The sequence below is a fragment of the Peromyscus eremicus genome, unplaced genomic scaffold, assembly GCF_949786415.1.
Source record: "Peromyscus eremicus unplaced genomic scaffold, PerEre_H2_v1 PerEre#2#chrX_unloc_1, whole genome shotgun sequence".
Taxonomy (NCBI): domain Eukaryota; kingdom Metazoa; phylum Chordata; class Mammalia; order Rodentia; family Cricetidae; genus Peromyscus; species Peromyscus eremicus.
The window spans coordinates 2,995,858-3,001,857 of NW_026734288.1; the positions used below are offsets into that span (position 1 = coordinate 2,995,858).

At 39.8% G+C, this 6,000-nt stretch overlaps 1 pseudogene; it reads right to left on the reverse strand.

Annotated features, from left to right (window-relative positions):
• Positions 1-4,801, reverse strand: part of LOC131900982 (vomeronasal type-2 receptor 116-like) — a 37,034-nt pseudogene extending 32,233 nt beyond the window's left edge.
• Between the last annotated feature and the right edge of the window lie 1,199 nt (positions 4,802-6,000).

The window sequence follows — 6,000 nt, forward strand, 5'->3', positions numbered from 1 at the left end:
GCTACGCCCAAATTCCCAAATATACCAAGCTGACTTTGGAGATGTGTAAAGGTTAAAACCTTCCTTTTTAAGAAAAGAAAAGGGGAAGTGCTGTAGGATGGTCTGTACGTCAAATATGTTGCTGATTGGTCAATAAATAAATCACTGATTGGCCAGTGGCCAGGCAGGAAGTAAAGACGGGACTAACAGAGAGGAGAATTGAGAGAACAGGAAGCTAGGTGGGAGAGACACTGCCAGCTGCCACCATGACAAGCCACACGGGAAGATGCCGGTAAGCCACGAGCCAAGTGGCAAGATATAGATTTATAGAAATGGATTAATTTAAGATATAAGAACAGTTAGCAAGAAACCTGCCATGACCATACAGTTCATAAGCAATATAAGTCTCTGTGTTTACTTGGTTGGGTCTGAGTGGCTGTGGGACTGGCGGGTGAGAGAGATTTGTCCTTACTGTGGGCCAGGCAGGAAAACTCTAGCAACAGTAGTCTTCAAATATTTCATAGACCTAGAGACTATGGCATTTAATAGTTTTGATAATTTATAATTTTGTTTATGAGAGGCACAATAGTTCCTGGCAGCACTGATCTACTCCCGAGACAATGTTGGGGTTCTAAGACACTCCTTCTATAAGTTTGTCTTCTTCTTGGCACAAAATGGCCTGCTGGGTAAAGACTGCCCTTGCCTTAACTGCTGACAGTATGCATACTGACCTTTTTGGATGAGTGGGACACAAGGAAAAGAGACTTCTGAACCTTGCCAAGACACAATAAGATGGTTTTCCAAAATTCCTGCTTCTAAAAATTGTCTGTCAGATATTCTCAGACTGTAGTCAGAATGAATGCCACAATGATGCTCCCAATTTTTAGGTGACTGTCCATATTGTCAGCTGTCTCTGTCTATTCTCAAATTTTTTTGGTAATTATTTGCTTGCAATTTGTGTTTTCTCAGGTACTAATATCTTCCTTCTTAGATCTTTGATGGGATTGAAGATCAGATAGTTACAGTTATAATCCCCTCATATCTTAGCTAAGAACATCTTAGATACTAAACAGTATATTCAGGCTAGGGCAGCTATTGGAATCATCTTGACAATTGGCCATTTACCTATGATCTAGACATGTAGCATGTGTTTCTTGTTTGATGTTGTTTTTGTCAGTTGTAGTTCCATTTTTCTTTATGTGATTTACCCTTTGTATTTTCTGGATAACATTTGATAATCATTCTTACTGTATATAGTTTGCATTAGGTTTAGAACCTTCTAATTGAGACAAAAAAGGAGGAAATACAAGGCTATTTGCTTTGCCCATAACCTGGGACTATGGAGCCCAAAGAAGCCAGTGCTGCTTGACATTGTATGTGACATCTTAAAAGGAGGATAAAAATAAAATAAATGGGTGAAACAGAGAAGAACTTCATGATCACTCTTTCCTCTCCTTTTAAGAGGTCACATACAGTGGCAAGAAGCACTTCTTAGGGCCCAAAGTAAGCAAATACCACTACAAACTGGAGGAAAAACAGTAGAGGGAGGGAATGTGGGCAAAAACATGTAGCATTTAGGGGAATTTAAGGAGTGACAAGGAAATCCAGTGCAGTGAATATTTCCTTAAATATGTGAAAATGATCCTAATGATGTCTCCTAATCATGAGGGAGATGGTGTTCCAACTGGCAACCCCACTCACCAAATAATGCTTCCAGGACTAGAACTGGGTTACATACAATTTTGTTGTTGGTCAATGAGGTACCATGGAAAACCCAAGCACCACCAACTCTTTGCAAGATAATAATATATTCCTGCAAATGGACAGCAAGGCCTCATTGCTGAAGATGACATCCATACAATTCATTGACTATGCAGAGGTTAAGCTGCTGCCTCCATACAACCTTTGCACATACATTCTCGTATCTTTGGCATGTGAAGGTACTCTGAAAGCTATGAAAGAGAAACTTAAAATATTTCACCCAAAAAGAAAAAGATATATCATCTTCTTAGCATGTCATGGAAATTTTTCCAAAAGTGATCACATACTTGGACACAAAGCTAGTCTCAACAAATACAAGAACATTGAAATAACACCCTGTTATCTGACCCTCATGGAATAAAAGTATATTTCAACAACAACCAAAAGATGACAATTCATGTGTAATAAGCACTATATTAAATGACTACTGGATCAAGACAGACCTAAAGAAAGAAATTAAAGACTTTCTGTAGTTCAGGGAAAAGGAATACACAATATACCAAAACTTATGAGACACCATGAAGTGATGCCAGCACTAAGGGTGTGTATGAAAACAATTAGATACCACACTAACTACTTCACAGCACATCTGACAGCTCAAAAAAAAAAACAGGCAAGCCCACAGAAGAGAAGTCAATGACAGGAAATCAACAGAGGGCTGAAATTGAATAGATTTTTGCACTTGGACTGGGAATGGGTGGAGATGTTAATAGCAGCGATCAGGTGTGGGACACATGGAGGAAGGGAGAGAGTAGAGAAAGACAACTGCATTTTGGATGGCTCAGAAATGTATAGTAAAACCAAACATCACTGACAGGAAGAAAGAAAAATAAGGAAAGGAAAAACAAAAGAAGAAAAAGGAAGGAGAGAAGGAAGGAAAGATAGAAGTCAATGAAATGATTTCCAATGTTACTCCACTATATCCATAGAACAGTGTAGTCTGATCATCATCAGAAAGAGTACCTTGAGCACCTAATCGGATAAGGTGCAGAGACCCACACCTGAAAAACAGGCAGAGTTAGGGAACACTGAAAAAGAAGGGGAGGAAGGATGGAGGCCCAGAGTGGTCAAGGACCCCAGGAGAACACACTTCATAGAATCAACAAAGAAAGGCTCCTACAGGCTCACAGAGACTGATGTGACAATCAGAGTCTGCAGGCTCTGTGCTATGTCCTCTGCATATGTTATGATTGTTTAGCTTTCAGTTTTTGTGGGATGTTGAACAGTGGGAGTCAGGGTATATCTGACACCATTGCCTTCTTGGGACCATTTTCCTTTTACTAGTTTGCCTTGTCCTCCTTGATATGAGTGTTTGTGCCTCATCTTAAGTTATGCTGAATCCAATAAGTACCTATGATAATTAAGAGTTCATCAAATGTCTTGTTTCCATTGGTAGAGATAGAAAAGTTTTCTATGTTTGTTGTTATATGCTATTTATATGTAAAAAATTATGTGAAAGACCCTAAAAGCTATGTGATGTGTTTAAATTTGGTTCAATACATTTTGCAAGAAAGGATCAGCCATGCGAATAACTTTATTAAAGTATCATTAATAAAAATTTTCATTACGAGGTAGAATATCAAAGAGGAGGTGACAGAAATGTCAACCCTGCTGACCTGAAACTGAAAAACAATAATGGAAAGCAACCACCAGAATGAAAGTGTGTCCAGGCCGGGCGGTGGTGGCGCACGCCTTTAATCCCAGCACTCGGGAGGCAGAGCCAGGCGGATCTCTGTGAGTTCGAGGCCAGCCTGGGCTACCAAGTGAGTTCCAGGAAAGGCGCAAAGCTACACAGAGAAACCTTGTCTCGAAAAAAAAAAAAACCAAAAAAAAAAAAAAAGAATTGAAAGTGTGTCCAGGACAGTAGGGCTAATCAATTGCAATACATTCTTTAAAATTCCCATGAGAAAGCACAAAGAACCTCAGTACATGCATCAAAAAGGCCCAGGCACATTATACAGCAGCAATGATGAGGAATTTCAATACTATGTCCCTGTTATCTCTGCTCTGCATCTACCAGTTTCAACATCTAACACATAGGATCTGAAAACCTCATTGACAAATTTCATCTCCTTTTCTAGTAAGAATATTTTAGTTCTCCAATAATTCTTTTCATGTTGCTTTTACTAATTAATTCTAAGGAATATCGATCACCTATCTGATATTAATCATGCCCCAAATCTGTGACTGGGCACAAGTGAAGCAAAATAAAACTGGGTTGGCATAGAATCTGACAGCGCATGGTTTTATTTTATCCATTGTCATTTTCAGCTGGAGAACATTAGGGACTGGTATAGAGATGATTTTTAAAGTGATGTCTGTGTCTACTCACACATATCTATGTAATATTTGACCTGCCATCTTATATACTAGTCACATACTTCTATTTCTATGGGTGAACATCTGCACTCTGGTTAGAGACCAAAATTAAGAAACCTCTTTATGAATGGTTTGGTTACAATTACTGATGGAGGAATCCTTGGCACACACTTGAAGAGACACTGTAACACAGCCTCTAAACACAGAACTCATGCCAGTGGTTTGTATTTGTGTTTTCATGTCCTATTCTGAGACCCTGGGCCATGACAGCTTTCACAATCAGGAAAACCATGAGGAGACAAGAAAGAGAAACCCGTCTCTCTCACCTTCCAGTTTAGTGCATTGGAATCTAATCTAAGAAAACTGCAGTACAATAAAATGCATGAGAAAATACCAAAATAGTAATCAATAAAGGAGAAAATTTTCTGTGGTTCAAGCATGACAGAGGGAACCACAGAACAGAACTCCCCGAGTTTTCTTACACAAACTTGTAACTTATGACATTGATGCTGGAATTGAAGAAGTGAATGACTTACATAAAATCCATCATATTATTATACAAATCTTCCTCAGGCGGTTCTGGAGACAGGTAAAGTAAAAACTCACAGTCATTCCTCAAAGCTCCATGGTCCTCTTCTTCATGCTTTAGTCTCCAAAAGCAGCTGGTTTCTGTCCAACTGTACAAGATGAGAGAAAACTTCAGGAGCAAGAGGGATATCAGGAGAGCACACAGCTTCCTCATGGCTCCCGGGATCTAAGACTGAGCAGAGGTGAAACCCTTTTCTCCTGCAGACCAACATCACACATGCCTTTAAGTCTAAGTGCCTGTTTCCTTCCTCTAGCCACATGGGGAGCATGTGTGTAGATAACAGTTCCCATATGCCCATCTGTGTCATGATTCATGGATGCATCTGGAAATTTCTGGCCTAAGGATCTGCACCTGAGGTCTGCCACCTTTCCATCAACACTGGTAGGAAAACATGTTGTGAGAATCACAGTCTGCAGCCACAGGTGCCATGATGTCATTCATGCCCAGAGTGTCAATGCCCCAGGGACACTCTCCTGTTGAGCAGCTGGGGCTCCCGTCCTGTTTCAATACCCATGTGCATGAACACCACTGGAGATCATTTCAGTGGGTTTCCTCAGCTTTTCTGTATTAGTGAGAGGTGCAAGGGTCATCAGATTCCTGTGTCATTCAGAGCTTGAGCTGAATCATGAGACATGTACTTTTTTGTCTGTGATAGGGAAGGGCAGTACCACATACAACATTCAGCCTTGAATGTTGTTCATGCTGTAGTTTGTGTGCAAATGTATGCTAGTCACACGTGCAGAATCTCCTGAAAATACCTGTTTCCTGTCCTCTGGAGAACCTGCCATCAGGCCAGATTGCCTGGTATTGACCAGAAAATTAGTGAATTATTGTGACTCAACACCCACTCTGTCATTCCAACACTCTTACCAATGCAGACATTCACAATCTAACCAAGTTCTAAAATGTGATCTCCTGGCTGCTCTTCAGTTCCTGTATTTAGTGTCTTGTAGTGAAACGTGTCTCCACCAAGCACTGTGGTTTCCTCCAAACTCATTACTGTTGCTGAGTATCACATCTAATTTCAACCTGCCATCTTTTCTTTTAAGATTATTTATACAAATGGAACCTTTGTTGGGTTGGAATGCAGGAAATCCATTGCCTGATAGAGATTCCATGAACAAGTGTGGATGAGTGTTTCTTTCATGTGTTATTAAGGGTGACAGAGAAAATGTATTCAGTCTTTCAAGTCAGGACCACCACATTGATTTATGGACAAAAATATATCTTATCTATTTTTCATTTCTCTCATGTTGTTATCTATATAGTTTCCATATCTTGACTGGCTGAAATTATCTTATCAATTAATATGGATGTGTCTTAGGATGTCAAGTGACACATATGGACTCCAT